The following is a 15133-nucleotide window of genomic DNA, read 5'->3' on the forward strand; positions in this document are numbered from 1 at the left end:
ACAGAAGGGAAATGTTTTGGCTGTGCTTGGGGTAGGGGGAACACCCCCCCCAAAACGGCAATCTTTTGCAAAGCAAGATGTGATTAACAAGCAGGAAGCAAGCGCTATGTGATTCTACAGGATTTGGTAATTGAATCCACCAAGGATAATGACGTTGACCTTCCCATTTGGAAATAAACTAGGCATTCAGTTTATAAGTGCTGTTCGCATTAATTCTAATTGCCCATACATGGCTAACGCGGCAGGATACTACTGGGAGGACAAGGAACAGGTAAATAATGATTACCATTAGTCTGTTTTACTAACAACATCAACAAAGCAAGGAGTATTTATGACAACGGTTTCTGGACCATGTAAAAGGCAGATTTCGACATCTGGATGCCATCGCTCCAACACAAGGATTTCCCTCCGCGTGCCAGAGCCCATGCATCAAAGCATATCGTAAGGACATAAAGTCTGCCTTGTTGATTCAGACCAAACATCCATCGAGTCCAGAATTTTGGCTTCTAGGATCAAATGGTTATTTCTGACGATTGTTACTTCTGATGGAATAATCCCCCTTCTCCTGTTCTGGGGGTTCGTCCCAATGCTCCCACCAATAAAAATTGGCTAACACCAATAAAAATCACAACAAAAACATAGACTAAAATACAATTTAAAATTAAATCTAAACTGCAGCCTCATTTTTAAGTAGCCCACCAATCACACCAGAAGAACAAAACATCAGGGTTAAACTGAAACCAACCCAAAGGCCAGGTGGAACAGTTCCGTCTTGCAGGCCCTGCGGAAAGATGCCAAATCCCGCAGGGCCCTGGTCTCTTGTGCCAGACCGTTCCACCAAGTCGGGGCCAGTACTGAGAAGGCCCTGGCCCTAGTTGAAGCCAACCTAGTATCCTTGTGGCTCGGGACCTCCAAAAAGTTATTATTTGAGGACCTTAAGGTCCTACCCGAGACATACCAGGAGAGGTGGTCCCTTAGGTATGAGGGTCCTAAGCCGCATAGGGCTTTAAAGGTCAAAACCAGCACCTTAAACCTGACCCTGTACTCCACCGGGAGCCAGTGCAGCTGGTAGAGCACTGGATGAATGTGGTCCCGCGGCAAATACCCTGTGAGGAGCCTCGCCGCGGCATTCTGCATCTGTTGGAGTTGTTGGATCAGCTTCAGGGGCAGCCCCGCGTAGAGCGAGTTACAATAATAAAGTCTGCAGGTGACGGTCGCATGGATCACTGTGGCCAGATCAGGGCGAGAGAGGTAGATGGAAAAGAGCCAATGTTTGTTCTCTGTACCTATTTTGCAATACTCCCTTCATCTGCACCTTAGGAACAAATAGAGTGACATGTTTCATCAGGGCAAAGGAAAGTATCGAGTCAGACCATTGGGTCCATCTAGAGGATTTCTGTCTGCTTTGACTGGCCATGGCTATTTCTTCCAGAGTTTCAGATAGGGGTCTCTCCCAGCCCTACTTGGACATGCCTGGGACTGAACCTTTGGATCGCCTGCAAGCAAATTGGATGCTGTTATCACTGAGCTGCAGACCTTCTCCTAAATCAGGATATTTATGGTCCATGCCACATATCCAAGAGTTTACTTGCAAGTCCGCTCCATCTTGTTTCCACACTAATCTGGCATTAAATAAAATAATAATCTGTACAAAAAAATTGCCTTTATCTCTGTGTATACGCTCACACGCATTTTCTCACAAAATATGCTCTTTGGGAAATGCATTTTATTCCAAAAATGTGAGTTTCTACATGCATTTGGATATGTTCCTTGGGCCGAGAATCATGTTGTGGCCTTCAGAGAAGTGAGAGATCCACTGCACAGCTACATTCTGACTTGCACATTCACCCAGTAGGAGAGGACCAGGTCGCCTCATATTGGAAACCGCAAATACAATATTCACAAATGTAATTCACAAATACGAAATTCCTCAAGCATCTCTGTGGAGGTTTCATTCAGCTCTCATGAGAAATTATAAGGTGCCTCATACTTTAGATTTGCCCATCTACCCCGGCATTCTCCAACCTGGCGCCCTCCAAATGTTTTTGACCACACTCCCATCATATGCAACCAGTGTTCCTAGCAGTGCCGGATTTATGTATAAGCTAAACAAGCTTATACATATAGGGACCCCACTTTTTTGGCGCACCCCCAAAAAATAAAGGAAAAAAACTGGATGTACATTTCCAAAATATAAGATTAAAAAAAAACAAATTAAACGAAACCTACATACAGCAACAGTGTTTTGTGTTGTGTAGCCTCCTAGGATGTAAGTCATGGGCCCCGTCTGCTAGCCTGCTCCCTAAAATATCACTGGTTTGCTCATTTCTATATACAGGGTGCCTACATTCTGCATGTGCAAGTGGCTTTAGATATTTATTAGGCCCATAAATGACCATCTAGCATATATTCAACACAAAAAACAGCGACAATTTGTTGTTGACAAAGGACAGCTTGATATATAAAAGGTAAAGGTACCCCTGACCATTAGGTCCAGTCGCGGGCGACTCTGGGGTTGCGGCACTCATCTTGCTTTATTGGCCGAGGGAGCCAGCGTACAGCTTCCGGGTCATGTGGCCAGCATGACTAAGCCACTTCTGGCGAACCAGAGCAGTGCACGGAAATGCCGTTTACCTTCCTGCCGGAGTGGTACCTATTTATCTGCTTGTACTATGACTTGCTTTAGAACTGCTAGGTGGGCAGGAGCTGGGACCGAGCAACGGGAGCTCACCCCGTCACGGGGATTCGAACCGCCGACCTTCTGATCAGCAAGCCCTAAACCTAAACCTAAAGACTTACTTATTTCAAGTGCACCCAGCCAGCATGGGGCAAGGCAAGTCTTCATTTGCCTTTCACTCTGCACATGGGAAGTCATTCGCCACACCAAAAGATAAAACCGCCGCTGGCTGCCTGGCATAGTGCATGTGTGTACACCTAGTTAGAAAACATTTCCTTCTTTTTTTATATATTGCAAACAGATCTTGGCCAGTAGCCACCCCACTGCTAATGAACTCCGAAATGGTCCCCTCGGCTGCTCTTGTTGACTGTTCCAAAACACCACCTGGACACACTTAGAAATCCAAGACTGCCCACGGCAGAAGCAAAAGCATTTCCCACATGCGAGATAAGATTCGGTGTGGATGATACCTGGCTCCATTACAGCAGAAGGGGGAATAGCAGGGGCCTGAAGCTCTGCAAATCCTTCTTTGGTGTCATCTGATCTTCCTTTAAGGGCAGCCCAGAAGAACATTCTGAAAACGAGAGCAAATGAAGAGAATGATGCCACGTGTGTTAGGCCACCAGAGGGGGCAACCATTTTTCTCGGCGGAGCTCCGCCAAGCAAGTGAAACACATACACAATTAGCAAATTAATTAGGTGGAGAAATAGTTGGATGGAGTCCGTTGCACTGCCAGGCCTTCTTCCTGCCACCAAGAAGAATGGTTTTGTATTATTTTTTTAACCCTCACAGTCCTTTCCCAGGCGTCAAGAGTTCATATCACCCCCCCTTCCCCTGCAAATGCGGGAAGTGGAGACTGTGGCAGACCATGAGAAGGAGATCTTGACCTTGTGCAAAAAATACCCATTGGGAGCAGCCGACTGAGAATTAGCCAAAGGTGCCAGCTGTCTGAAAGAACATTCATGCCTCAGAGCTGAAAAACACAGATTTTCTACCCACAGCCCAAGAGTGCCTCAGCCAATGATGTCTACTAGTGCCAGATGAAAGGACATAGGGCCCACGACCTACATCCATATCCCACCTTACTCCCAGATTTACAGAAGCTTTCCCTGTTTCTGATTTGATCCTGGAATGTCCTGCTTCTCCATAGGGCGTCCCTGAGAAATATTGGAGGGTACAGTTGGACCACCCTATTTTCAATGCAGAAATGTTGGAGGGTATGGACCCCCGAGCCAAGGAGACAAGTAACTATACAACCTTTCGAAGACATCTGAAGGCAGCCCTGTATAGGGAAGTTTTCACTGCTTTACAATCGAACCTCAACTTACCACCGCTCCTACTCACAAACAATTCGACTCGCAACTGCGGCAAACCCAGAAGTAAATACCGGGTTTCTCCCCATCCTCTCATTTTCTTCACAATGCCTGAGAGGTTACCCTAAGCCTTGCCACAGTCCTCTGACCAGTGTTTTCTCTGACATGCTCATCTTCTCTATGTGTTCAGATTTATGGTGAGTTTGTGTGCATGGAGAAGCAGTTGATTATGCAGTTCCCCAGAAGAAGCGAGATTCTGCAGGGACAAAGGTACCTTCCACTCCACTTTTTGTGAGAACAAGGGCATTTGGGTGTTTTTTAGTGCTGCTCCAGAGCATCCGAGCACTTCCTTAAGTCCATCTGGGATATGAGATTTTAGAAGGCTAAATTTCCTCTCAAATGGAAGCTACTCCATCATCATCTGTGCTCAAGCTTTACTTAGCAATGGAATCAGAGAAAGGTCAGAGCATCTCAAGAGGTTGAAGACTCCTGTGGCCCGAGGCTGGGCCTTGCTGCAGTGAGCCGCTGTGGATTTTGAGCGCTCTTCAGGGGAAAGGAAGTCCAACATCAGTCACATTAGACTTCAAAAAGAGGACACTTCCAACAGAAAATAAAACGAGGGGATTCATAAAAAGGAAGTTGGAAAAGAAAGTCAAGAGGGCCGAGGCTCCCCAGAATGCTAGGGAGTTTCTTCAAAATCGCAATAATAGAAGTTCAGCTAAAATGTATACCGACGGTCAATGTGGTTGCTACAAAACCCAGGAGGATTTCTGTGTGGTTAACAAGTTAGTGTCAAAGAAGTTATATGGGGCTTCCTCCAGAAAATGGAAGTCTTGCCCAAGTAAAGAGAACCAAAAGGAACTAACGTTGGCCAAAGAAATTCCAGTAGACAATAAGGGATGCTGAAAAAAGAATTCTGAGGAGTGTGTCGCTAAAACCGTAAAAGCAAACAACAGAGCCCTTCAGCTCTCTATATTGGAAAAATAGGCCAAACCCTACGCCAAAGGATAAATGGACATAAATCTGATATCAGGAATCACAATACAGAGAAACCAGTAGGAGAACACTTCAATCTCCCAGGACATTCTGTACAAGATCTCAATGTAGCTGCCTTATTACAAAAGAATTTCAGAAATAGACTGGGAAGAGAAGTTGCTGAATTGCAACTTATTACCAAACTTAAAACCATGGAGAGACCTGGTCTGAACAGAGACATTGGATTCTTATCTCATACATGATAACGCTATTTTTAGCCATCTCACCCCTTGCTTTTTCCTGTAAGACCAATTGCAGTCGTTAACAATCGTCAACAGGTTTACCACACCTGTCAGCCAATCACCCATTCCCACCACCCTTCTGAGTAATAACCCTCCCCACTCTCTCACTATATATAAGGGTCTGGTGACTTCTGTTTCAGTGTATCTGAAGAAGTGTGCATGCACACGAAAGCTCATACCAAGAACAAATTTAGTTGGTCTCTAAGGTGCTACTGGAAGGAATTTTTTAAATCTTTTATTTTGTTTCAACAACAAATTATGCAAAGGCATTAGAAGCAGGAGACCAAGCAGGGAGACTGTTGGACCTTTGGATGAGAAGGGAATCAAAGGTGTGCTCAAGGAGGAAAAGGATGTTTAAGAGAAGGTGAATGTATTATTTGCATCCGTCGTCACTGCAGGAGATGTAAAGCAGTTCATCTGTGACTGATCCAATTTTCTCAGCAAGGGAGTCAGAGGAAATGTGGCAAATAGTGGCGATGAGAGATGAACACAATAAAAACCGACAAATCACTGGGTCTGCATGGCATCTGTGACCTGAGAGTTCTTAAAGAAATTGCTGATCTTCTAACAAAAATATGTAACTCGTCCTTAAGATTAAGTAGATGAGGGCTGGAAAATACAGAACAACCTAGCATATAGAAGAACAAGCCATGCTGAAGAAGTACCAACATGGCTTCTGCAATGGTATGTGCTACCTAACATTTTGGAGTTTTGTTGAAAGTGCCAATAAGCATAGGCCAAAGGATGGTGGAGCAGATACTGTACTTGGATTTTCAGTTAGCTGTTGATACAGATCCCTCACTAAAGACTCCTTGAATAACCTTAGCAGAGGTGGGGGAAAGGGACAGGTCCTCTTACGTATCATTAATTAGTTAACAAGCAGAAAGCAGGGAAAGGAATAAATAAACAGCTCTTCCAGTGGAAGGATGTAGGAAGCTGGGTCCCCCAAGAGATCTGCACTGGGACTGATGCTTTTTAACTTGTTCATAAATAATCTGCAATTAGGATAAGCAGTGAGATGGCCAAATTGCTGGTGACACCCAACCGTTCAGGATGGCTAAAGCTAAATAGGACTGTGAGGAGTTCCAAAAAGATTTATCCAAGGAGGATGAACGGGCATCAAAATGACAGATACAGGTTCAACGTAAACAAGTGTTAAGCGATGAGCACTGGGGCAAAAACATCCAAACGTACACTAACGGGGTCTGAAATGGTAGCGACTGGCAATCCTTGGGAGGGCTGGTGGCTTAGAGTTATGAGTTAGAGTTAGAGTATGGTGTAGTGGTTAGAGTGATGAACAAAGATCTGGGAGACTAGGGTTCAAATCTGTATGAATCTCATTGGGTGACACTGGCCAATCACTATTCCCAGATTAACCTAACCTCACAGGGTTGTTGTGAGGATGAAATGTGCTGTGGGAGAGCCATCTTTGCCACCCTGAGCTCTATGAAGAAAGTGTGAAATATGAATGCAGTGGTGAAAATAAATACATAAACTAATTTAACTAACACCAGTTGTCCATGTAGTTTGGTGTGATCTACTCTGATGGGAAACAGCTCTCAGGACCGCCCCCCCCCATCAGCTGCAACCTGCAGGGACTGAACCTGGGACTGTCTGCATGCAGAAATTTGAAATGGCAAAGCAGACATTCCAGGTCTGGTTATGGGTAGAGCCCCTTATGGGTACAGCCCCTTTGGCCCTGGACTTCTTGAAAGTCCAGATAGCAGTGGCAGAAGCGGAGGCATGGGGGGCTGGGGGCTGGCAGAGAGAGCGCTGAAGCACAGCCGCTGGGTTACTGCAAAAGTAGGCACCCGTCCAGCACACCCGGCCTCCTCTTAAACAGGCTTCCTTATTTCTCATACAATAAAAATCTTGATCCACTTAGTGACACCGCCGTTTCAAAGAAGCATCAAATAAACACTGTGCTTGAAAACACTTTCTCTCCCCCTCCCCACCCCTTCTCCTTCCCTCCTTGCTAACTGTGAAGCTCACGTCTCAAGCATGGTACTCTAATGGAATGTCTAATGCTCAGCAGCTGCACATTTTTAATGCAAAGCTGGGGGTGGAGCCTTGAGAATTAGAGATACACACACAGGCAACATATGGTTTTATGTAATCTTGCTATGAATTTTTTAAACAGAGTGTCCTAATTCATGCTGGATGGAAAGAGCTTTTTCAGCCGGTCCTCTGTGGCTACAGCCCCACTTGCATGGAGTGTGCGATGCCTTATTGCCGCAGTGTTTGCAGCAAAGGCAGCCCTGGTGCAGAGACTAACGCAAGAGAGCCTTTTTTCTGGCCAGCTAGCCAATGGCTAGTATTGAGAAAGGCCAGGCAATGCAAAGGTCAGACTGACACAACTAGGGACCGATCAAGTCCAACACAACCTACTAGTGGACACCTGGGGTGCAACCGTGGCTTTCTTTGGAGTCCTCCAGCCAGATGTCAGGGAGAAAGGTGTCCCAGCTTGAGTAACAAACACCACCCTTGTCTGCACACTGAGCTCTGATGCTCAGGGACCGAAATACATGGAATCATAGAATTGGAAGGGACCCCAAGGGTCATCTGGTCCAACCCCCTTCAATGCAGGAATCTCAGCTAGAGCATCCATGGCAGATGGCTATCTAACCTCTGCTTAAAAACCTCCAAGGAACCTCCCATTCTGTGGGGTAGTTTTTAATAGGTAGGGAAACACCTAAAAATCTCAATTTATCCCTCCAGGAGCCCACATGTGGGGACTGAAGAGAGTTCTAAAATCCCATTATTGGCAGCAAAATTAAAAGCATAGGCATTAGGGTGTAAAACCTTGTTTTGAGCAAATTCACCTATGAAGGAAGCTGGCTTCCCTTTTGTACCCCACTTAATAAGGAACAAGGCAACAAGTAAGCTTAAAATATAATTTACTTATTACCATGCATGGATTCACAGCAATGGCAGCAGTAAAAACTATGCAGGTAAAAATACTTATATTTACAGGATAACCAGCTTCAGACATGTGCCTGGAGCTGGATTAAGCACAGGGCACATCTGCTGTTATGACTGCTCACAGGAAGAGAGTTCAGGAGGAACAGGAAGTACTGCATGCACCTTCCTCTCCAGCAAAAGAGGGGAAATGACATCACACAGAGCCCTCTCTACCAATTGCATTTCTATGGTCTGAGTATCGACCTATCAGCAATACAGCTCTGTGGACTTAGCCCCTTCTCACGCTAACCGCCAAGAATACGCATTTGTTAGGTGTGGCTCTCTGTCCACTTTATCATCATCACCATTTTCCTGAATAGATCAGTTGGTCATGGGTTCGAGCCCCACGTTGGGCAAAAGATTCTTGCATTTCAGTACTAGATGATGAAGAAGAAGAGTTTGGATTTGATACCCCGCTTTATCATTACCTGAAGGAGTCTCAAAGCGGCTAACATTCTCCTTTCCCTTCCTCCCCCACAACAAACACTCTGTGAGGTGAGTGGGGCTGAGAGACTTCAGAGAAGTGTGACTAGCCCAAGGTCACCCAGCAGCTGCATGTGGAGGAGCGGAGACACGAACCCGGTTCCCCAGATTATGAGTCTACCACTCTTAACCACTACACCACACTGGCTGTCGTGGTCTCTTCCAACTCTACGATTCTAGGATTCCATGCCCATCTACCATGACCTCCTTTCCTTAAACTAAAAAGTCTCAAACATAGCCATTGAGTTGCCACCGTTTCCTGTAGTAGCTTCTACTCCTGCCCAGAATTTGCAAGTGAATCTCAAAAGAACAAGCACATCTTGCTGTATTCTGCACCAACCCACCATCCTTCTAGCCTGGCACATACTCAAATCAAACAAATGTTTCCAAACTTTCAACCAAGGCAGAGGGACATGATCAAACAATGAAGAAACCGCCCGCATGTGGAAATAATCAGCAGTGCTTACTTCTGGAGAGAGAAATCCACAATGCTCCAGCAGTTTCTGATGCCCTGATCAAAAACAATTGGTTTTGCGAGCAAACAACAGGGCTGCATTTTCTTTTTCACCTGCAGCTGCTATCATTTTCTTATCAATCAACACCTTGTGACAACTGATCCCCCTCGAGTGAAAGGAGGTTTGTGGGTTTTTAAAAAAAGAAAAGAAAAAGAAAAGAACCTATGAAAGATCACTGGGTTGCCCTTAAGGGGTAAAGGCAGTAGCTCATCTTTACATGGTATTGACGAACAGATAGACAATGAAGAAGGTTATTCAATAGACTTGGAAGATTCACTATAGACAAAAGAAAGGACTTCTTCGCACAGCAAGAAATTAAACTATGGGATTTTCTCCCACAAAAGGCAGTAATGTCCAAACAATGTGGATGGTTTTAAAAGAGAATCAAGCAAATGAACGAGTCTGTTAGTGACTATCAGGTGCAATGGTTATGTTCTCCATCCTCTATTGGAAAAAAGTGTTCTTCTGATTACTAGCTGCGGGGAATCACAAGCGAGAAGAGTGCTGTTGCATTCAGGTCCCACTTGTCGGCTTCCCACTGGCGAATTCTGGTTGGCCATGGTGAAAACTCGATGCTGGGCTAGATGGGTCTTTGGTCTGATCCAGCAGGGCTTTCCTTATATTCTTAAAAATGTACACATGCACGACACACCACTTAAAATACCTGAAGGAACGTCTCTACTCCCATTGTTCAGCCCAGACACTGGGGTCCCTCTCCGAGGGGCTTCTGGCGGTTCCCTCACTGCGAGAAGCGGAGTTACAGGGAACCAGGCAGAGGGCCTTCTCGGTGGTGGCACCTGCCCCGTGGAATGCCCTCCCGTCATATAATAAACAACTATCTGACTTTTAGAAGACATCTGAAGGCAGCCCTGTGCTGGGAAGTTTTTTAATGTTTGATGCCTTACTGTGCTTCAATTTACTGGAAGCTCCCCAGAGTGGCTGCAGTAACCCAGTCAGGTGGGTGAGATATCATTGATGTTATTCTTATTATTAAAGGCTCAGAACTGCAAAGAATGAAAACTTAACATGGTAGACGTCCCCCAAATGATTTAGAATTGCGGGAGAGGAATCCTTGTGGCAGTCAACACGGCTTGGGGTCAAAAAAGTAGCCTCTAACGTTCTCGTTGCTGGCACATCTGAAGCTTGTCCACATTGACCTTGCCACTATGGCAAAGCCAGAGGCTAAAATAGCATAAAAGGGTTAGGGGACCACCGACAGATGTATGCAGTGTGGGGGCACCTGCCTCTAGTAGAAGCTGTGTCTTTAAGAAAGCATATTTCAAGGGTTGGCACCTACTGAAGTGCCTGTCCGTGGCAGTTAGCTTCAGAATATGCACACTGAGTGGCATGAAAGGAAGACAGGCAGGAACGAACAATCCACCGAGACCAGAGGTTATTTTTAGAGAGAAAGCTTCTCCAGCCAACATTTAATAAATAAGTAACGGAGAAGACCTCAAAGGAAGGCAGCAGCTGCTGTGGCCACGTGAGTTGCTTTCTTAGCCATGAAACTCAAATGCGAGGTTTTTGCATTTCCCCCTTTCCTTTAACGCATGGAGCCGTTGAATTTTCCTCCACTACAATCTCAGTTTTATGTTGGAAGCCGTGCAACGGTGGGGGGGGGGGAGCAGTGCTGTCAAGTATCCCGTTTTCCCCGGGATTCTCCCTTATTTCAAGCAGTTTCCTGCTGCTCTCCCTTATTTTTTATTTCCCTTAAATTTCCCGTTTTTCATGGAAGCAGCTCCTCCCCTGCTGGCCAGGGACTGGGTGGGAAGACCTCGCCTACTTGGGGAGAAAAGCCTCAGCCCTCAAAGCAAGTGGGGGCCATTTCCCGTGCTTACAGGGGGGTGTATTCCTCCCCCTGCATCAGCCCCTATCCGTTGCCACTGAGCCCCTCAGCCGGCCAATAGGGTTAGCTGGTGGGCAGAGCCTGGCTGCCTTTGAGCAGCTGCTGCTTCCTGTCCTGTTTTGATGGGATCAGACAAGACGACGATGGGGCTCCATCGCGCAGAGCACATGGCTGCCCTCCTCTTTGCTGGCTGCCCTCCTCTTTGCTCCGCTCCGAGCCCGCTTGGAGTTTACATTGATGCTCCGCCTGTTGTGATATTACAAACCGAGCTGCAAGAAGCGAGGTCACTTGACTGTGAGTCATGTTTTCATCCTGTGGGAAAGCCACCAGTCTTACTAGCTTCCCACACATGTGATGTTATTGTAATGTACTGTTGTATTTTTACTTTCTGTTCTGGCTCAGAGATGCTGGACGTATTATGCACAGCTCTGAATATCTGAGCTGGCACGCAGAGACATACTCTGCGCTTTATCTACAATAAAGTAGGTTTTAGCCTAAATGGCTCGTGTGTGTTGTTCTTCAACCTGGGGAACAATCACATATTACTAATGTGCCCTTGGACTCGTGTAGCCAGGAGTGCACAGAGGCTTCGTTCCGCCCTGGGGGTCAGTCTCACAACTTGCCCCCGCGGGAAGTCTCATAACACCACCCACTTGTGCTTCTGGCTCCGCCCACCACTGACATGTGACTGTCCCCGGGATAGGTGAGACTGCTGATCCCTTATTTTCAAATCCGAAACTTGACAGCTATGGGGGGGGGGAGGATTGCCACAATTTAGGGGTGCGTTCCTCTGAACACGCCCAAAGACTCTGTTGAGGTTGCAGGGATTTATAGAGCAGGGGTAGGGAGGGACGGCAGCAGCTTGGGTGGCTTCGAAAGAGCAGACCAATTCATGGAGGTGTTATAAGAATTTAAGGTCTCAACTATATAAGTTGAAAGTTCATAAATTTGAAAGGCAAACACATACATAAGTACGTAAACCACGTGTCTGAAATAGGACAGGAGAACAATCCTGGAGCCATCCTGACTCTCCCAAATTGACCTCAAATGTTTCTCTGCAAGGAGGAAGGAAATGGGAAAGTCTCTCCCCGTTGTCTTTTGCTTACCTGTCTTTAGGGCACCTTTGTGTATGAACAGGGTGAGTTTGTGACCTGGATTCAGGAATTAAAGTATTTACCACCACAAAAGAATGGCCAGGCTGCCCAGGTAAAGCAATCAGTGACCATTGTCAGGTATCCTGGCAGGCAGGATTTCTGTTGTAGGTATGATGTTTTGGGGGTGGGGGTGGTCTTGAGCTACTCTATATAGGGGCTTGCACACCATTGTTCTGGGCTCATCCTGCTTCCTGTGTGTGGTGAGTGAGGGCCCTGTTGCAACAGTTTAGTAAAGATCAGGCTTACTAGCTGCTTCTCAATATTCTCTGGTTGGCCTCTGTTATTTTCTCCTACTGATAGGGAACCCACTTAAGGACTCTATACGGGCTCTTGGATACCCCATAAGGGAAAAGGGGAAGATTTTGTTTACATTACAGGAGAAGGCTATCAAATAGTAAAAAGTCATATTGGCTATGTTCTGCCTCCATTGTTGGAAACAGTAATGCTTTGATCCAGCTGGGCTCCCACGGATGCTACTCTCACCTCTTTGAAAGAAAACACAAATGAGACCAATAAATATTATGGTTAGCTATGAATTCACTGTATGGTTTGGGGCAAGCCATTGCCCATTCTTTAAAGACAACTAAATATAATTATCAGCTATGAATTGATTGCGTGGACTTAGTCTATTGCCCATCCAAATCAAGGTTAAATTCACTTCCGCACGGCGCTCCACGCAGCGAGTGGTTTAAGTCATGTGCAACGATTCATGTTCTCTGCGCAGAACGTTTTTCCTCTTGCTGCCACCATAAACCTTCTCCCCGCTTCGCACAATGAAGAAAAATCCTCTTGTATCTACATATTCATAAGAACATGATCAGTACACCAAATCCAATTAACTTAATGGACAAGCTCTTTTGAAATACATGCACCACTCAGAGAGAGATGGGGGGGGTAGGGTTGGAGAGAGAGAGAGAGAAAAAAGGCAGCGAACAACACTCTGCAATCAATACATTTCCCGTGTTCTAGGTCAAGGATTGCAAGATTTTTTACTTTAAGGAAAAGAGCTTCTGTTCAAAACTACCACAGCAGGGAAACAATCAAAGGGGAACACAAAGCAGAAACAAGGAACTCCTGGCAACCTGTCCTTCACAATGCAAATGCAGGGAGAGATGCCATGCAAGAATGTGCACTGTTTGAAACCAATAGTATTGACCTCAAACACTGGAATGAAATGAATGGGTAAAGTGGCATTCGCTAAAGCACACACCGTCCTTGGCTGGTGAGCTAGAGCTAGAGGGATAACAGGGCGCCGAGCAGAATTCTTTACGGAAATGTCAAGGCTAGCAGTTTATTGTGCATGTTTGCAAAGGTTCAAAGACAAAGATGCTGTCAACAAAGAAGCAAGAACAAAACCGTTTAGGAAAACAATGCTGTCAGCCTTAACTGTGCTAACGGCGCTGTGTAGGTGTAAGGATTGGGGACAGGGGCTCAAACACTTTGAGCGTGGGTTTCGCCGACAAACCGCCCAGGGTTAACAACAGGGTCTTTATTTTCTGGAACAACGAGCGCCAGCTCAAGAGTAAACCGAAGTCTGGGATGAATGCAATTGGAAATTGAGAGGCAGAAGGCAGATCTTGATCTGGATTTCTGGACGGTTCGCATTAGATCAGAAAGAATTCACTGTTTTCCGGTTGTTTAACAACAAGCGGCAAGAAAATGGCTTCAACCCACCAGTCAGTGCCCCGTTCTACTGCTGGGGTGAATAAAGCACGGGGCAGTCCGAAGTGGTGTTTTGTATGAAAGGGTTTCTAAGTTCCATTCATTCCTAGGCTCAGAATTCTGTAATTCTAAATCTATGAATATTGCACCAGGCTTCAGATTGCAGATCTCAGGGTTCTGATTGCAGGGATGCATAAAAAGCTTTACTTCCTCTTGCATAGCTCTGTCGGTAGCTCAGTCAGGGTCATGGGTTCAAGTCCTACGCTGGGCAAAATATTCCTGCAATGCAGGGGGTTGGACTAGATGACCCCTGTGGTCCCTTTCAACCACAAATCTACAATATCAGTATGAGAAGCGTTATAGTGCAGCTGAGTGCTGGAAGATTCAGGACAGAGAAACTAATGGGCTTCTTCATGTTAGCACATAGTTAAACAATGGCATTCGCTCCCACAGGAGGCAATGATGGCCACGAATGTAGGTGCCTATAAAAGAGGATTATCATGGAGGAGATACATTGATGGCTGCTAGCCATGATGGCTATGGTCTGCCTCCACAGCTGGAGGCAGAAATGTTTCTGAATTGCTGAATTGTGCTCGAGTTGTGGGAGACCAGCTGGACTCAATTTTGCCTCCTTTCTCTTCTCCCAGACTCTCTGCCACAGACTCTCCATGCTCACTAAGACCTGTTAAAGAAGGTAAAGGGACCCCTGACAGTTAAGTCCAGTCGCGAACGACTCTAGGGTTGTGGGGCTCATCTCGCTTTACAGGCCGAGGGAGGCGGCATTTGTCCGCTTCTGCAGACAGTTTTTCCGGGTCACGTGGCCAACATGACTAAGCCGCTTCTGGCAGAACCAGAGCAGCACACAGAAACGCTGTTTACCTTCCTGCCGGAGCGGTACCTATTTAACTACTTGTACTTTGGGCGTGCTTTCGAACTGCTAGGTTGGCAGGAGCTGGGAGCTCACCCCGTTGCGGGGCCTCAGACCACCGACCTTCCGATCAGCAAGTCCAAGCGGCACAGTGGTTTAAACCACAGCGCCAACTGCAACCTGTTACCCCTTCATCTTCTGGCACCTCCTCCTCCTCCCAGGCTCCCCCATCTTCTCCCTCTGTCCCCTCATCGTTGTCCTGCCACCACCACCACTCCCTGGGTTCTGAGTACTCTTTCCTTGAGGGTTCCTGAGCTGTTTTCACCTGCCACTCCTCTACGTCCTACCAGTTTGTGACACCTGCAAACCCATACCT

The 15133-nt window shown here is 46.3% G+C and overlaps 1 protein-coding gene across 1 annotated transcript in view; it reads right to left on the minus strand.

The window, feature by feature from the left end:
• LOC117045058 (teneurin-4-like) overlaps window positions 1–15133 on the minus strand; it is a 326243-nt gene that overhangs the window by 137125 nt on the left and 173985 nt on the right. The window contains exon 2 of the mRNA XM_033145843.1: window positions 3148–3251. The gene's annotated coding sequence lies outside the window, so the exon portion shown is untranslated. The remainder of the gene's footprint in view (window positions 1–3147; window positions 3252–15133) is intronic.

This window comes from Lacerta agilis, chromosome 4 (assembly GCF_009819535.1).
Source record: "Lacerta agilis isolate rLacAgi1 chromosome 4, rLacAgi1.pri, whole genome shotgun sequence".
Taxonomy (NCBI): Eukaryota; Metazoa; Chordata; class Lepidosauria; order Squamata; family Lacertidae; genus Lacerta; species Lacerta agilis.